Below are 18,862 nucleotides of genomic sequence, written 5' to 3' on the forward strand. Positions count from 1 at the left end.
CCACAAACTGACTGCAGATTACAAGGGCAATCTAAAGATTGAAGCCTTGCATCTGCTTCTGGCATTTCTCAGTATCTGAGTGAGGCTTCTTAGAAATTTCACATTACAAGAATTCAGAACTATGTCTTGGGGCAGCTTGTTTTGTATCATTTATCTTAACTTATGGCTGTACTGTAAACTAAGAAATCTCGGAAGGGACATCTGGAGTCCCTGCAGATCTGAAATCCTTAAAGCACTGTCTCAAGACTCCCTCAGCTGGGAGTGCACAGTGGTGAGGTGGCACCAGCAGCGTAGTCAGCCTTGCTCTCTCATTGTGTTAGCAGCACAGATTTAAGCAGACTGAGCCTAGGAGCGGGTCTTGTGGTTCCAGCACTGGGTTTTGGATCCATCCTCCAGTGGGGCCCCTGTGCTTGTGTTTGGGGACAGGTCTCAGGGATGCTGTGCAGTGGTGCCGGATGCCTTGGCATGCCCGTTCCCACAGGGCAGCACAAGTGCACTGTTTGGGGCTGAGGATTCATTCATGGCTGCAGAGCGTCTGTTTGCCGACACCTCTCGAGTTGGCGGTGAAGCTGTTGGAAACAAAGAGCCAAGAAGCTTGAAGACCTGTCCAGGCAAAACACCTCCTCCATTTGCTTTTAATAATTTTGTTTTTCTCAATTCTACACTCGCATAATAATGTGTCCAGACCTGTTTTAATGCACTGGATCGTTCTGAGGGTTCAGTTGAGGTCTGGTATCCAGATATTTCTAGAATGTGGTCCTGCCTCTGCCCTATCCTCTGGAGAAAGGTAACATTCCTCTCTTTCTGTGTCACACGTGCAAATATGGACTTTACAGACTGTGCTTGGAGATGGGCTCCCTGCAAAAACCCCAAACCTGTGTGCTTGGATTCTTCTCTTTCGTGGCTCTCTGTGCGTGTGAGGCTCCTGCTTGGTGCGTTTCCATTCCTGTGCAGTTGGATTCATAAAGCTCATGTTTTTGTGGCCCCGCAGGAATTTGCAGGCTCAGTGAAATCGCTGGGGGCTCCCTGCTGAGGCTGGCTGGGTGTTAGCCCTCCAGATCATTTGCGAATGGAGGCAAAGAGCTGATGGAAGAAAATTTTTCTGCAGAGCTGCCTGCCTTGATCACAGCCTGGGAGCCGAAGCATGGTTTCTGGCTCCTCTCTGCAGCCACAGTGTTAACCGCGAGCTGGGCATGGTGCTGCTAACCTTCAAGTTGCTGATTTTCAGGAGATGAGCTCCTTTGTATTTTCCAAATATTGTTAAAATTATTCTCTGTATAGTTTTATTATGATTGTATATATACATAGGTGCTTGTCTCCTGAATGTTTGTGCTTTATGGTTTAGCAAGTATTTTTCCAAACGATACAGATCCATTATTTATTCACAGTATGGATAGCTACATTGCTTCATACAATGCAAACTTGCAATCCTTTCCTTTCTACGGGCTGTTCAAACCCCCCAACTACAACTTTCCCTAGTGTTTCAAAGTTGCTATATTCTGGGGGGTTTAAGTGTAATTTAATTTATTCTAAAATACGTTCTTTATTTGAATCAACCCCAGAAATCATTGCTTGGGCACGCAGAAGGGGGAGAAACGCCTTGGATTCTGGAGGAGTTGAAAGTTTAACTTAGTGGACGGAGGACAGTTAGTGATAAGAATGAGAAAAATGCAGTGAGCTCTTTTACGACCAAGGTCTGCACTATCTTCATAAAAGACTCAAAAGCCAGGTCACCTGTAACTCTGGTAGCAAACGGGTAGAAAGGAAATAAAATCTGGGTTTCTAGTGCAATTTTGTTTTAAGATAGATGATGAATGGTTCATTTTTAATCTTGCAAAGAAGACTGTAAACCCTTTTGGGGGTTGTCACTACATATCTGTAGCAAGCCGGGTCAGATGTGCACCCCTGTGGGAGCAGGCAACACAGGTGGGAAGGTTTTGTGCACCTACAAAGTGGGAAAGAATGATCTCCAGTGCATTTTTTTTGTTCACAGAGCACCCGTGAACGTTCGTGGGTGCCTGAAGTGACATTCTCTGCTCCCAAGCCTGCATCTGCCTGGTGGGCAGCGCCTGCCCTGTCTCGTGCGAGTGCTCTCACTGGTGGCTGCACTGCAGGAGTGTGTACTGCACATTGTTTTCCAGCATTGTTACAATAACAGTGGAAAATGAGATGAGGGTTTGTCTGCTCAGAAAGTGTCCAGATGCCAAAGCTTTTCATACCGATTACCTTGCAGTTCTCCTTGTTCCAGGGAAGTGTTATTTGAACACAGCTTTGCACAAAGAATGGAGAGAAGAAAGAAACAAAGGGAGACAGGAAAAGGGCCTCCCTGGGCTCCACACAGCTTTGCTTGCAGTTTGGGACAGAAACACCTTTGTGTTGCAGGTGACTCCAGCTGGATTTGTCCTGGTGTGTCAGCCACCAAGAAGAGTGAAACCAAATGCCTTTTTTCTTCAGGAGCCCACAGCTAAAAATGTTTCCAGAGACCTGTCTCCTTCGGGAGACCCCAAACCAGGTGCACAGCTGGGCTGTAATGCTGGTGCCTTTGTGTACAGGGGCAGCCTGCCATCCATGGGGCTCCAGTTCCAGCTGCCAAGCGAGCCCAAGTTCAGGGAAGATCTAAATGTTTTGCAAGAAGGAACTTGAGAAAATGCCCATCAAACATCCGAGTAAGGGATTCATGAGCAGGCCATCTGTAGTCCTTTGAAACACTGATAAAAAGCTTAATGAGCTATCTGTGTGGAGGACATCCCCAAATACAGTACCAAAAGCTGAGTGTACACTTGATGCTGGAGCTCACCTGTAGGTTTAGGGTATGGATAAAGGTACTGCACCCATTGGAAGGTGCCTCACTGCAGACAGTATTAGCTGTTAGGAGAGCACGCTGTCCTGTGAAGGGGACTTATGAGGTCTGGCAAAGGAAAACTGGTGCCTGGATCCTTTGGATTTGAGTTTTGGAAGGCTCTGCCTCACCATGTGTGTGATGGGTAGTATGCAACATACCTAAGATAGATGCCACTAGCAGCTCTGGTGCCCAGTGTGCAAGGCCCGAAGCTGACTGGGCAAGCATTCTTGCTCCCTGCTGCCTCCTGCATATCTCTGGAAGAAGGAATGGGAACCACTGCAAGACCAGCAGCACCAACATCTGCCTCCTGGAGTGTCCTCTTCAGCCGGCCTTTCGGGAGCACGAGGAAGTGGGCTGGAGCTGGTGCTGGGCATTTTGCAAAATATGGTATGACTGCTCTGCTTGGGGCTTAGCCTTGCTCTGGATACTGAGGAGAAATCACTGGAGACCAAATGTCCTGAGACCTGCCCTCCTGGGGCATCCACAGACCAGTTGGGTAGCAGGCAGCCAGTTCCCTGCCATGAACAGATCCCACCCTGGGTGTCATGGCCAAGGAGAATGCCACCTGCAGGCTGTTCCCAGGCTGGGGCCGGCTCTCGGCCTCTCCTTCCCCCCTCGTCGCAGTTCTTCCGCCGCCAGGTCCCAGGGCCGTGCAGCGCAGGAAGTGCAGCGGGTCGTGGGAACCGGCCTGAGGACGAGAGGCTGAGCCCAGCGGGAGCCAGGAGCACCCCGGCACGCTGCCTCTGCTCCACCGGGCCGGGGAGCGCGGGGCACACACCAGCTCAGGCACACGGCCCCCCGCAGGCTGGCACTGTGTGTGGGTGCATCCTGTGCACGTGTTCCCACGATTGCGCCCCACAGGCCCCTCACCAAAGTGTGGGTGCCCAGCACCCCTCCTCATCCTGTTCCCTTCTCAGCTGTTACTGCCACCAGCTGTACCCCCGGGCTGAGCAGGTGCCGGGTGTTGGGTGAAGCCGGGTAAAGGGGAAGGTTGTTACAGACCAGCTGCAATGTCTCAGTTGCCTTTAAGTATTTTCCTTCTTTGTTGTTGAGGAGCCTGTTCTGAACACGGAAACCTCTGTGTACTTAAGAAATTAAAGTGCCACCTTTGGCTCTGCCAGCATGTTTTTAAAGTATTTTTAAAGCTATTTCCCAAGTTCTGCTTTCAGTTGATTGGGAAGTGATGTGTTCTGGAGTTCCTTGTCCCCTGGATCTCTCCCAGGACTTGCTGGGGCCATCACCGTGCTGAAAGAGCCCCAGGAAGGTGGGTACTGCAGTGCCCTGTCCTTATACCCTGCTCAGCCTTGTCAGGCCTGCTTTCCCCCATGGCCCTGTGGGTTTTTTAGGCCATATTCAGCTCAGCCACCATCTCCCGGCTGTTGTGCTCAGTGTGTTTCCAGCTCACTTCTCTGGCAGCAGGGCTGGGTGCATGCCGGGAGGGTGGTTTATTCTGGACAGGAGTGTGGGATTGCCTGGAAGCCGAAGGGAACAGAAACAGGCAGGTGAAGCAAAGGCAAAATGCAGAGGTTTTCTGAAGAAATTTCTACTGATGATGATGAAAAGATAATAATGTTTTGGCCCGAACCTGTGGTTGCCCTGCTCCGCCAGCCCCCCAGGCTGCGGGGCAGGCAGAGCCACGGGACGGCAGTGTGCTTTCACATGCGTGGCACCGTCTGGGTCTGCTGTGTCTGGGCCCGTGGCCAGCTTTGCTGTGAGCTGGCTGTCCTCCGCAGGGGACCATGCACAGTAGGCATGGGGTGGGTTTCCAGGTGCCAGGTGGGTTTATTATTTTGCAGCACTCCCAGTCTGCCTGGCATTTCCCCAGCTTGTGTTAGTTGCTGAGGGTGTCCAAACTGGGTTGTGATGGAGTGAATTCAGGCATGGGAGTGATGCTGAGGGGGCTGCACCCTGTCTGCCCCACTGCCAGAGGGGAGCGGTGGGGGGCTCCCTGGGACCTCATCTTCACTGTATGGTCACCCTGCTCTATGCCTGAGCTCCAGGCAGCCCCTGTCAGTGTCACTTGTCACCCCATCAGCTACCTGGTCTTTTCTCCCTCCCTTGGTCCTCTGTTGCCTGTATGATCTTTCCATGGCCTTGTAGAGGCACAGGTGGCAGGTGTGAACCAGGAGGGTTCCTGGTCCCGGGAAGGCGACACCAGGGCAGTGGCGTGTCTCAGTGCTACTGCTGGTGCAAATGGAGAGGTCAATGCAATTAAATCCCACCTGCTAACACCTGATGTTTTGGGGGCTTGAATATATTTTCAAATGTCTTATTGCAAAACGAGGTGGTTCTCATCATCAGCCTCCTTCACCCCACCCCCCCCCACCCCACCCCCCCCACCGCGAGCTCCAGCTGGAGGAGGACATGGAGCTGGTACCCCTTAACGTTTGTTCCTGTCTGGTGTCTCCCCGCAGCGTCAGCTCTCGCCCTCGGTCGTTGCACTGGCTGAGACGCAGCTGAGGTTTCCTTCCAGCACGACGGTTGGGGTCACTCTTTCCCAACGAGCATTTTTCTCCTGAGCATGACTTGTGCTTCCCAGTACAACGAATTCAGTGTTGCATCCAGTTAATGTTGTGCCAGCTGGGATTTCAAGCTTTTGGGACTAAGTTCTCTGGACAAACACAGGGTCAGCAATATCTTTGGTTTTTAAATAGTGCAGCCACACAAGAATAAGCTTTTTACATGGCCTCAGAATCTTGATAAATTAATGTTCAAGCTCCCTGGGCTTCTCTGGGTCTGGATCCAGCAAGGGAGCTGGGATCTGTTCATTGTCTGGCTGTTCCTGGCTGTCATCAGTGGGGAGGGAGTGATATGGCTTAAGCTCGCAGCGTCATCCCCAGGTCTGGCACATGGACTCATGCCATGGTGTTTGTCGTGATTGTTGCAGCTGCCTCCTTGGTACCTCAAAAGTGCTGTGGTCCTGGGACAGGGGGAGTGTGGGGTGATGCCAGGACCCTGCTGGGCTCCCCATGGGGAAGTCTTATCCTGTGTTTGGTCCCCTCCCTGCCAGATTTACGAGTTCTCCCAAAAGGGTCAGTGCAAAATCTAATTAGAAAGCAGCAAAAATCCCCATCATGGCTCTGCCCTGGCTGGCAGAGATGAGGGAGCTCCCCCCAGCTTGCTCTTCATCCCTTCCCTCACCCCTGCCCATCTCAACCCCTTCCCCAGCTGCTTCCCCCACCCTGGCAGTCCCCAAAACATTTCCTGGTGTGAGCAGGATGCAGACCCACTGACCCCGTCCTTGGCCTGCTGGCGCATGCCCTACAGCTGGGGAGAGGAGCTGATGCCACTGCAGTCACAGGTCTGGCTTATGGTGGGTGTAGCAAGGTGTGTGTGTCCCCCTCCCCGGGGCCAGGCTGAAGCCTGTGGGCTTTCTCCTAGTGGTGAGGGGCAGGCTGGAGCATCCTCAGGGTATCTAACCACGCTGCCATCCTGTGTGAACACAGCCTCTCCCAGCTCACCCAGCACATGCATGACCACGTGGGAATGTTCTGTCCTGGTGGAGGAGGTGGAGGGGATGGTGGGGGAAGTGCAGGGGTGGGAGCAGAGCATTGCCCCGTGATGGGAACTGACCGCCCCGAGGAGGGGGTCTTCAGGGATAAATTTAGCGGCAACAAAATAGCCCAGCTGGCTGTGGCTGGCTGCACGACAAGCTGAGGGTGCCAGGAGCATGTGTGGCTCCTGCTGTCACCAGGTGGCAAAGCCCTGCCGGGAAGCCCTAAACACACTATGGGGACAGGGAAGTAGGGTGGGGGGTGGGTAGCACTGGCCCGTGCAGCCCCGGCCAGGCAGACCCTGCTGGCAATCCTCCTTGGTGGCTCAGTTATTGCTGGAGGAAGAGGAGCTCGGAGAAGATGTGCTGGGGCTGATTTGGGAGGCAGATCACCCAAGCACAGGGTGCTTTGCAATTCCAGGGCAGTGTCTTTGTGGTGTCGGCGCAGAGCCTGCCAGTGCTGCTCCTTGGAGCATGTGCCCAGCGCCAGGGAGCCAGCCCCCACCTGGCACCACGAGGGAGCCATGGGAAAGTAATTTGCTTTATTAACAGCAGGGGTGGGAGTCCCATCTGCTGAGTGTGGGGACCATCCAGGCCCAGAGACACCTTGCCACCACATCACACAGGACATGGTGCTGGCAATGTCCTGGGCCCCGGCAGGTGGCTAGTGCTTGGTGGCACCAGCCAGCCGCTCCTCCTGGCCTCGTGGTGCAGCAGGGAGGTGTGATGTGCCACATTTGCTGGGGCAAAAATGTTTCTCCCTCTGAATTTGATCCTTACGCAGGGGCAGCCCTGAGCAGTGCTCCCTTGGGAGATGGTGCTGGCAGGGAGCCTTTCACGCTGCTCTTCCTATGTTTCCCTGCACTCCCTGTTGTGCCAGTCCTGGAAATCCCATACCCCAGCTTTTTCTTTGGCATTTACACCCCTGGCCCTGGTCAGGTGATGGCTTCACCTGCTGCTGCAGTGCTTATCCTGTCTCTTTTCCCCCCATCCCATCCCTACATCTCCCTTCTCATGAAGATGTTCACAAGAACACCCAAACATCTCCCGGAGAGGAGACCAGGCTTGAATGCCAAGCCGTGCTGCCCTCTCCTTGCACCCAGCATGCTGGATTGGCTGTGGAAAACCAGCCTTTTCCAACAGAGCCGGGCATCACTCGTTCCCTGCATCGGCCCTGCTGCCGGGGGCTTTTGCTGGTGACTCTCCTCTTTGGGCTGAGCAGAATTATTTTGTGCTTCTTTCCCACACTGGGCAAACACTTGCCGTGTTACTCATTAACCCGGTTAGTCACATAAGTGTAGCGCTGGACTAAATACTGTTCAAACCGGTGAACCTGAGCCTCGATTCATTTGCTCCTTTCTACTCTGAGGTACTGTGGCTCCGCGGAGGGGGGACGTTTGCACCGTCAGCTGCCCCAGGGAAAGCTGAAATGCAGAGGGCAGCAAAGGATTTGCAGGAGGCGAAGGAGCCCTGGCACAAGTTCTCCGGGGCTGCAGCGCTCCGGGTATTCCCAAAGCCCGGGCTTGGTTTGGGTTTGAACATGGTCAGCTTTCAGGGCCGTGCCGGCACCCTTTGCTGCTGCGTGTGCCAGCAACGCCGCCGTTCCTTCCGCCTCACTGAACGGCAGCCAGCCCGAGACAGAGCCTGTTTAATTCAGCAAGTCATAAATTCATAATGCTTATTTACCATGCAGTGCCATGAATATTTGATAGTGGCCACCGGCCCACTGCAGCGTGGCTTGTGGAGGAAGAGGAGGTGGCTGGTGGGGGGCTGGCGATGGGGCTGGCACGTAGAGGGGCTGCCCGGGCTACTGTGGCTGTGCTGAGACAGGGCTGGAGGGATGTGGGCTCCTCCTCCAGCCCTGCAAACCTGCCAGCAGTGGGATGAAGCTGCGATGGCTCTGTGGAGGGATGCGTGGGGGCCGGGACGGCAGCTGGAGGCTGTCAGGTCGAGGGAGGAATGAAGCAGGGAGCCAGGCACAGAGAGGTGAACCCATGGTTGGCAGGGGAGACTTGGTTGTCCTCAGGGTGTCCCAGGGATGATCATGGGGGGCTGCCCCACGTGTGCTGCTTGATGCTGGCTCTGCTCGGCAGCGGTTTGGCGATTAGCGCCATGAACTCGGGAAGCCCCTTGACCCCCGACCCTGGCTCACTAATTGGCTGTGGGGAGGAACATTGCCGTTCGCGGAGGGGTAAGGAGGAAGGAAACCTTCTCCCTGAGCGCTGCCGAGACTTCAAGGAGAAGGCATGGGCGGGGGAGTTTAGCTGTGCAAAGACAATATTTTGCAGTTCACTCCAAAAGACTCTTTTCCTGCTTATGGGTCTTGAGCATTTTGACCATCGTAAGCAAAAACTGTTGCAGTCAGCAGCCCCCCCAGCAGATCGCAACGGGCCCCTGCTCCACGCTGGCAGTGCCCAGGGATGTCTTTCTTGCTCTTTTGGAGGGGGCTACTCTCTCTCACCTTCCCATTGTGCAAGGTCCCCCCTCCTTTGGATGCATGAGGGTGGTGGAGGAAGCCAGGCATGGGCTGTACCCCTGGAAACTCTGAGGTCCATCAGGAGCCGTCCCAGCTTGCCACCAAAGGAGCATGGGCTGGGTGGCCAGCAGAACCTGACGGGTGGGATGTGACTGCTCCAGCCGGGTGTGCGGCTGCACAGGGTGCTGTCGCAGGGTGGATGGGTCTGAGGCAGCTTGGAGGTGCCCTGGTGGGTCTCGGCATCGCTCAGAGAGTGCTGGGGGCCATGGCATGCAGCCGATAAGGTGGCCCTCAGCCACTGGAGCTGTGGTGGCACTTGCTCACGGAGTGGTTCGCTGCTCTCTCTGCCGTGCTGAGACAATCCAGGCCAGCCGGAGTGACAGGTCTCCCCTTTTACGGTAGCTTTTATCTGTCCCTGGGGAATGTGGCCCCAGCGACGGTTCAGCCCGTGGTGGCACCGCTGACAGCTGTGCCGCCTTCCCTCCTGCTACACCAAACCTTCCCATCGGCTGGCCACGTCCATGCTCCGCTGGCTCCTGGACCTGCTGCTGCCACACCCAGAGGAACCAGCAGGAATTAAAGCCCTTTCCCAGCATGCCAGGGATCCTGCCCTGCACTGGCTTCACTGGGAGTGAAGAGGGCACGTGTCCACTGGTGGCTTGCAGCTCCATGCCGGACTGGGGACAGTGGGGTGCCAGCGCATCCCTGGGTGTTGCATGTCAAACCCTGCAGCCTTCACTCTGCCCCAGAGGCTGCCCCAGCTTGGAACTGAACTTTTCACTGAGGACGTGACTTTGCACACTCCCCTGGTTACAACACCAGCACCGGTGGGGCTGCTATCGGGGTTGTGGCTTAGGGGATTTGGGAGCATGGCAGATGTGGGCTGCTCTGTTTTAATTTATGGTGACAAATGTTTATGGGCCTCATGCTAAAGCCCATATTTCACTGTCTCTGTGGTCAGTTTCCTCCTCTTATAGCCTGGAATAGACTGGATTGCTGTGGGCTGGTGCTGGGAGAGGGGTTTCCCATGATGGCATTCATGTGCTCTATACCAAACACTGTCACCTTCCCCCTACAGCAAGCCCAAAACCATGGGGTGACAGTGTAGGAGCACAGTGACCACGCTGCTTGGAGGAGATAAATGAGACAGGGCCAACTGGGAGTAACTGGGAAGGTATGTGTCTCTCTCGGTGTTTGCTGGGAAGCAACTCTGAAATGACATAGGATGGGCAGACGTGTATGGAACAGCCCTCGCTGCTGTTACATCACTGGGAGCAGTGTGGGAAGACACCAGACACCTCCAGGAGAGGTGTCTTCCTCAGTCACTACCCCAGCTGGCCGTTTTCAGGTGTCCCAGAGCTCTGCCCTGTTGGGCATCGCTGCTGGTGTGGCCTGATGCTCCCAGTTGATTCCCAGCAGCATCCCTGCCAGGCCACACCATGGCTGTTGTGGTTACAGGGTGGCTGGCTGTTTGGGGAGGCGCTCAGCTGGCTCCCGGCCCTCCTTTGGGTGCCTGTTGCTCTGAAATACTCATCAGCATGCTCTGTGGCAGACACTGAATTGCTCTAAACCTCTCTGAATATTTTATCCCCCCCGCCCCGAATGGTCCCACCGTTCTGTTGGAGCTGGTGATGCCCAGAGGCTCAGCTCCTTCAGAGATAAGCTGCAAAAACTGGCAGGTTGGTGTCCCACCAGCCTGCCTGCTCACTGAGGCCGTGACACCAGCCTGCCCCACTACACAACCCCCTTCCCTTCTCCCCGCTGTCTCCATAACACCTTCTGAATGCAGTATTTCTTGCCCACACCTTTCCCACAAGCAACTGTTGGAGTTCAAGGATCTCACAGATGCACCCAGTGGGGACATCGGGAGTGGGTGGGCACAGCTCTGCCTGTCCCGCTGGGTGCTGCCCAGGGTGGGTTTGGGTGCAGTCAGTGGTGGGATGTCAGCATCAGGGCTCCTTGAGGTGCAGCGATTAGTGGAGAGGTATGGTGCAGGGATCAGTGAGGTTGCAGGGATGGGCAAGGTTGCAAGGCTTAGGGATTAGCAGATGATGCATGTGCTGACAGTGGGTGCAGGATTTAGCAGGGGTGTGGGGATGGGCAGGAGGAACAGGGATTATTGGGAGCGCAGGCATCAGCAGCGATGCAAGGATTAGCAAAGGGTGCCAGGTTTTGCACAACAGCTCTGCCTTTTAGCATCCAACTGTTGCTGCTGAGTGCTTCGAGGCACCCAAGTTACTCATTATTCTGATTAATTCGTCAGCAATTTTTTACCAAATAAGTCAATAAAGTGGAAAAATATCTAAAGAGCTTCTTGCCCCTTGTTGTCGTGCCTGGAGCAGGGTTGGGAGCTATCGCTGTGGTGCCAAGGCTGGTTGCCTGTCCCTCTGCTGATTTTGCTGGGCTTAGGGATGGGGGATGGAGGAAACCAGGGTTGCCCACCCTGGGGACACAGAGAAATGTGTCTGGCCCCATCCTGCTGCCTCACCCCACTCCTTGGGGTGCTCTTTCTCCACCTCCCTGCTCCAGGAGTTAAAACCTTCTCTCCAGCCTGGCGTTGCTCATGGAAAGTTTATATATAGCCTTTTGTTTTTGCCAGCATCCTCCTTGAGTTTAAATAGCTCTTCCCTGTCCCTGGTGTTGACCCCGGATGTATTTATAGAGAGCAATCAGATCTGTGCTCAGCACCAAGCAAGCCAAGCTGCTGGTGTTCCCCCGTGGGAGGCTCTCATACCAGCTTGGCCTCATGTTTAGCCTTGCCCCTAAGGAGGCCTCGAGGTCTGGAGTGGGGCTGCTTGGAGGGTTCATGGATTGGGGCTGTGCCAGCCCACGGATGGCTTCCTTTGGGGTGGCTGCACCAGCTGTGGCCATAGAGCAGCTTTCTGGATTGCTGTCATCAGGGTTCAGGGAGAATGCCGGCTTGTGAGGAGCAGTGCCGTTTGTCCCAAGACTGCCGTTTCATGCGTTTCATGTCATGGAGGTGAACCGTGTTGCCGGTGCCACAGGCCATGCTAAGCCAGGGCTGCAAGTGATCCCGCAGGTTGTTGTTCAACTCCCCAGGGTTAAGCAGGAGACTCCTGCCTCGTCTCCTGCAGCCAGCCAGCTCCCTGGTGGGTGCCAGCTCCGCTCCCACCCTGGAGGTCCTGGCTGCTGGGCGGCCTCCCCTCCAATCTCAACTCTTGACTATTTAAGGCAAATCTCCTCGCTGGACTTTTAAACAAAACCCGGGCTCCTCTCGCTCTCCTCTTTTTAAATAACTCGCCTGGCGTAAACAGAACGAGGCATAAGACTATAAATCAGACATTCCCGGGACCTGCCTGGCAGGGCGTGCGCACTGGGGGCTCACCAGACCCCTGGGCTTCATGGAGAGCTCTTTTCAGTGCCTGGGGGGAGCGGGTGGCTGTGGGGAGCAATAAGAGGGCAAGAGGGTCTCTTGTGGGGCAGGCGTTCCCAAGGAGACTAATGAGATTACGGGCCAAGAGGCGCTGCCTGGGCTGCCAGCATTTGGGGTAAAATAATTAACGTTGCAAAACAGTTTCCATCACAGCCCCTTGCTTGTCATTCCCTACTGAGGCTGGAATTTTCCAGGCTGTATTCCCTTCCTGAAAATGATTTTTTCCCAGTAAGTTTGTGCTGTCCATGGTCAGTGATACAGTGGGTGTTTTGCATGAATTTGGGACCTGGGGGGAAAATGCCTAGGCTGCAGGTGTCAGCCCAGTGTGTCAGTCACAGGGACATGGGCACTTTGCACCACAGCATGTTCCCTCCCGTCCCATTGGCCGAAGCAACTGGCAACTGCCGGTCCTGGAAAATCGGCGCCTGCTGCCATTGGTCCCTGGTGGTTGAAGCAAAACAGAAGTAATTATGGCTTGTCCCAGGGACCAGTGCTTCCCATGATAAAACACTTTGTCTTCTGTGGTTTTAGGACTTTGCCAAACTTTAGTTGTGAGCTTAAGTCTTTTATGCTGGGTGTCCAACATACCAACATACACGAATACATCTAAACAGTCCAGTTTAAACAAGTCTGGCATTTCTGGGACCGAGAATTGGGAAGATCTATTGCTTTGGTTTGCTGCCAAGGCTTGAAACTTTGAGGGGTGAGACCTGGGGTGCCCTGGGGATGGGGACAGCTCACTAATTGCCCGTTGTGAGCCCCAGGCTCCCAGGCTCTGGCCAAGCCAAGGAGCCCTTGAAAACTCCACAGGTCGTGCAGGGTCCTTGACTTTGCCCGGCTGAGCTGTGGTGAGCATCCCCTGTGTGGGGACAGCACTGTCAAGGGTGCTGCTGTGGCACATTGGCTTTTGTACACCCAGTTCCAGCAGGGCAGGAGCAACCATGGAGCTGCACTATTGTGCCTGGCCTACCCACTGGCGCTGCCCTCTGCCTGCTCTTCTCTGCCCAGAGACAAGCAGGATGGATGGAGCAGCCTCTTGGAAGGCAACACTTCATTTAGCTCTCATCCTCCCCTAATTTGCTAATCCCTCTTGTTATCCACATGACTGAGGAGCAGCCTTTGAAGTGTTGCCGGTGGCTTTTACAGAGCAGGTTGCACCCTTGGCTGGGAAGCGTCATCTCCAGAAGGAAGGTATGGGTCCTCCTTGACCAGAGGAGATGGGAGGCTGCAGTGAGCAGAAGGTCTCCTCCATGCCGTGCTTGGTAGGGTGGGATGTCCCCATGCCAGGTAGTAGCACGCAGGGTGTAATGATGGAGGTGTCCCAGGCTGCCCTCCACGGTGCTTAGCACAGCAGGGCTTCACGTTCACCTGGAGAACAGCAGGGAGGAGGGAGGAGGCTGCAAGGACACTTCTTCCCTACCCTTGAAGCCACCCATGGACACGTGCCCCTGGGATAAAGGTGCAGAGGGCTAGCTGAGGGGGAACCCGTGGGAGCAGGGAATGTCCTGGGGAAGGACATGATACATGAACTGATAAAGGTTTTTTCTGGGCTTGTGGCTGCCACAGAGAAGACACCACATCCGGGTTGGAGCAGTGCTTATCCTGCACGTCCCCTCTCACTCACTAGTTTGCTCTGTCAGGCTCTGGGAGCCGCAGTGCATCACGGCCTGTCGCCGTCAGCAGCAGCAGGAGATCTGAGCCAAGCTGAGTGCAGTAGGATTGCTCACTTGGGTTTTTGACCATCTGTTTTCCAAGTCCGAAGGTCATGTGTATATTAGTTGTGTTGCCAAGGATTCCTCCACAAGTCCTTTTGTTTTATTTGACAAGATCTCCAGTGTGTAGAAGGTCTGGACATTAATAACCTTTGTGAAAATGGGACGCCTTTTCTTTTGGGAGAGTTCAGGTAATCCTTTCTCTGATGACCAGGGAATGTAGCAGGGCTCAAAGATACCCACCTCCTTTGTTACAAAAGTGGCCCTTGACTGTCTAGATATCTAATAGCAAAGTTTGGGAGCATTTCTGCCCTCCATATGATCCGTAATGTCTATTAATTAGGTATGAAGATAATTTAACAGAGGATGAAGAGATCCTGGTTTGGAGACACCATGTTGATGGTCAGAAGTGGATCTGCTGAGCAGGATGGGACGTGGCTTGGTAGCACCTGGCAGAGGGATCCTAGCTTGGGCAACCTGGTTTTGCTGACATCCAGAGGTGCCTGAACTAGGTACTGGGAGTAGAATGACACAGGAAGGCTCAGGACACTGATGACACTGATCCTCTCTCAATGCCTTGGGTCAAGCCATATCCCATCCCTGCTTCTCCAGCCACCCACATGGACACTGAAGCTGATGTTCTCACTGAACGCCCTGTCAAAACATCAGTCAAAGAACCACAGAGGGTGGGAAGGGGCAGGCTCTGGCCTAGCAAGGGCTTGCTGCAGCGTGCTGTCCCTTTTCCCAGCTGCCAGGACAGATCAGGAGACCGTTGGTGCCACCTTGTCAGTGCTGAGTGCCAGGTGCTGAAGCAGAGCTCCACTTGCTGATGCAGGCAGTGATAGTGGGGCTTGAGGGAGCCTCTCCCCCTGCCGAGCCACGAGCCTCTCCCTCCACCGCCGGGCAGCTCCTGCACTGGCTGAAATGAGGGACCGATCCATCTGCAGAAATCCCTCCGTTATGGCCTGCGTGGGACTGCAGCAACCTGGGCGGATCCCAGCTTCTCTGTGGATGAGACATCACATTGATCATATCAGTGAGGTCCAGCTGCAATATGGGGAGAATTTTGGCCCCTGAGAGCACTGTGGTGGCTTCAGCTGCTCTCCTGGCTCAATGGTGGTGGAAGGACCTACAGGGGATGGACACGGAGGGTCAGCCCTGATGCTCAAATGTGTCTGCAAGTCTGGGTATGTTGCATGGACTCGGTGCTGAGACAGCCCTCACCCCACACTTGGCAAAGCCAGGTTTCTGCCTCTCTTAAGGACCAGCTATTGGTGCCCCTTGGACAGCCGTTCAGTCCAGGATGAGTGCTGGAGCCAGGCTTGCAACCACCCCATGCACGGGCTTGTGCTCACTCTGGGGGCTTTAACAAATGCTTATATAAAAGATTCCCACTGGTTTGTTCCCCCCTAATTAATATGCCTGGATAGTGCAAATGACACATTAATCATGAAACAAAGAGATAACAGTAAATTGTTTAAGCACTGCACTAGCAAGGAGAAGCAGTGCCCTTTTTTTCTTCATATTCCATCTCCAATGAAAAAAACCTCAAGAGTTTTGGGGCAAACGAAAGTACTGTCTCCATTTCCTAGGTGAATAAATGCCCTCCAGTGCTTTTTCCACTGGGAGATTGCTGGCATGTTGCGTCTGCAACCCATCAGAGGAAAGCATTTGGGTTTATTGTTCCTGCTCCTGGCTCCAAACGGGCTTTTCTGTTTGGCGGCATCATTTTATTAAAATTCTGTAAACATGAGCTCTCCTCACCCCTTTTTGGTCTGAAGCCCATTCAGTGGGTTCATGTCACTGGGTGCAGCGAGCGTCTTCAGAACTCAGCTCTGGTGGCGCTGCCAGGAGCTGCTCTGAAATGCCCATAAAAGCAGCTTTGCAGCGATCCAGTGCGTCTGAGCAAACATTTGCGCACACCTCCAAGCCCTTGTCTTTCTCAGTTAGCTTCAGCTCGTCCTCCTGGGGGAAGGCAGAGCTGGAGAAGTGGTGACGTATGGAAAGGAATTAAAGTTTGAAAGTGCTCACCGCCATCCTCAAAGCAGCTACTCTGGGCATGTGATGTTGGATGAACCCTGACATTCCTCTGCTCCTCGTCTCTGCCCAGCACCTACCAGGTCACCTGAAGTTCTGTGCAGCCCCCAGGCTGGGGCTATTTGCATCCTGTCATTCGGTACCCAAATATCAGTGGTCCCCAGTGCCAGTTTTCCTGCCACGACGTTCATCCTCTGCCCTTTAGCGGTGTTACTGAATCAATCCTGGGGATGTCATGGGTTTCAGAGGGGAAGGCAGCACATTGCTGATCAATTTGGGTCATGGAACAGGTGCCCTGAGAGGTTGCTCTGGTCATTACATGGTATAAACTGGTGTTCTCCAGCCTTTGAGCATCCTCCTATTGCTCTGGAGTCCCTATGCCTCTTATGATGACTTCGCCTCTAACTGCACTTAGCATGCACATGTTCCAGGGCTGCCTATCCCCTTCTCCTGGGAGGAACGATGTGTCCTGCAGCTATTGTGGTTAAATACAGCAAAAGAACTGAGGCACCCCTCCATTACCACCTATAGCTAGCATCCAAGCAGCCAGACCCCACCCCTGGCTAGCTGACCTCCTAAGCTGGTGACCTGCTTGTTCAAGAATGAGAAAGAGCCCTTGGAAATTGTTAAGCTGAGAAACTGTGTAAAAACACAAGATTACCTGCAGGTGGTTGTTGTTTCAAGTCCCACCTTGATTTTTCAGCTGATTACAACCTGTTTCTATCTTGGGTACTTAAGTAACCCCCTTGCTAGGGCCTGCTTGATGGTTGTGAGCACCTCACAGCTTTCCCTTCTTTTTCTTGGTGAGGCCCTGCAGGTCCCATCGTTTAGGGGCAGGACAGCATGGTTGGAGCTGCTTGCGTGGGGCGTTGTGGCAGGGCAGCTGGGGACAGGTATAGCCCTGTGTGTGAAGTAGCATGGGGGAGACCTGGAATTTGCTCTGGAGATGAAGATGCTGTTTTCCAGCCAGCAGTGACCTGTCTGGGGCTTGTGGCTTGGAGGTCTCACCAGCAATCTGACTTCTGAGCCCTGCCATGTGCTTGTGACAGCAATAGTTGGTTTTAGGGGGGCATTGCTGCTGAGTTACCCCACACTGGCTGCATGCAAGTGATGAAGGTTGCAACACCGCAAGTGAAGTGCATATTCATGTGACTGCAGGAGACCATGCAGTCTTGGGCATAAAAGTAACTTTTTTGTCTCAAGTGCCTTTTGTCAGTGTGGATTTGGCTTCACTGCCAGCTCATCCACCTCGAACAGGAACCCATGTGGGAGAGGTGGGCGAGTGCAGGCTGGATAGTTGCAGCATCACCTCTGCTCTTCTAAACTAGTGCATCTTGGTGGATGTTGGTGCGGCAAGGACAGGGCATCTGATGCGGACATTGGGTAGATGTCTCAGGGTGAAAAGTGTTGCTGTGAAACTTGGATAAGCATGGTCCAAACCAGAGTGTCACCCTGGTCCTGCACAGGTTCAGCTGATGTGGTCTCAGATCACACAGTTAAAGCTGAGCATATTCACAAGCAAGTGAAGAATGACTCAAAGAAAAAATCCTCAGCCAAACCACCGCAGAGGCATCACAACTTTCTGGTGGACTGGCTCAACTGCACAAGCTGGTAGCAGTGACTGTTTCGTTTGTCCCACCTTTTGTCCACCCTTCTAAGCTCCTGGGGACAGGAAGCATCTCCTCACTGTACAGTTGGCTGGGCCATCAAGGGCTGCATGTGCTGCTTCACTCCAGTGCTTTGGAGGTGGGTGGAGAGGCTGTTGGGTGTGATGTTTATCGGGACATCAAAGGGACTTATGAGCCACAAGATGCTGGGACCTAGGGATGCTGCCACCAGATACAGCTCTGAGGGGTGGTTGTGCAAGCAAGATGCTTCTCTCTTGCCGAACAGCAACATGATGAACTTGCCTACAGGATAAACCACAGGTTATAGGCCATCAGTCTGGCAATGACGTGGTAAACCTGCCGTTGCTGCCCCAGCGTGATGGATGCAATGGCTCTTCCATTTGTGGTGGGTATTTTTCCTGCTGTGGAAGAGACGGTGTGTTTCCTCCGTGTGTGTGCGCAGCACAGCTTCCTTGGGGGTCTGAAGAAAACGTGCTACTGCTTCTGACTTCCACCCTTTTGTGTCCTCCTCCACTTGCCACAGGCTCTGTGTCTCCTGACTCAAATTCTGTAGAAAATAAAAAAAACAACCCCTGAACACTGAGAAACCTCTGTGAGGTTATGCTGGGTTTTGCTTAATTAGCACAGGAAGTAAATATTCCTGGTCTTTGTCAGGGCAGGCGTGCTTCAAGGCTTTTTGGCGTGGCAGGCAGTGCTATTCTTGCACAGCTTTACACTGGGAACAAAGTTATGGTGAAGTGCAGCATCACTGAGGATGGGAGAAAGCTCTTGCTCTGCTGAGGATCTGTCTGTGCCCAGCTCCGTGGGTGGAAGGGGGGGCTCCCCCTGTGCTTTGGCAGGCTGGGTGTATTCTTTATGTGAAAAGTCTCGCCAAAACCCACCCTGTAGGACAACATTGTAAATAAGTAAATTGTTGTGTTTTTTTTTTACTTAAAAAGTGGGGGTTTTCCTCCCCTCTTGCAGGATGTGGCAGGGATCAGGTTCTGTGGCTTAGCTGCTCATTACACAGCCTTACCAAAAAAATAGTTGCTTTGCCACGGTCTGTATGAGAATCAACACACAAATCCATGGTGCCGCCTGCTAACGGCTGTTGCTGCTAAAAGCCCTAACCTAGAAAGCAAGGAAATACAAAGCCGATGGGCCCAGGAGGACATTTATTCCCCTCCAACACACCTCCTGCGATGAAACCACATGGCCCTACAGGCACTTGCTTGACAGTGGGACTCACCTCTGTGATAGTACTGCTTGCACCAAGGGTGCTGGAGTTCCTTGGGTTGTGC

The sequence above is a fragment of the Falco biarmicus genome, chromosome 7, assembly GCF_023638135.1.
Source record: "Falco biarmicus isolate bFalBia1 chromosome 7, bFalBia1.pri, whole genome shotgun sequence".
Lineage (NCBI taxonomy): Eukaryota > Metazoa > Chordata > Aves > Falconiformes > Falconidae > Falco > Falco biarmicus.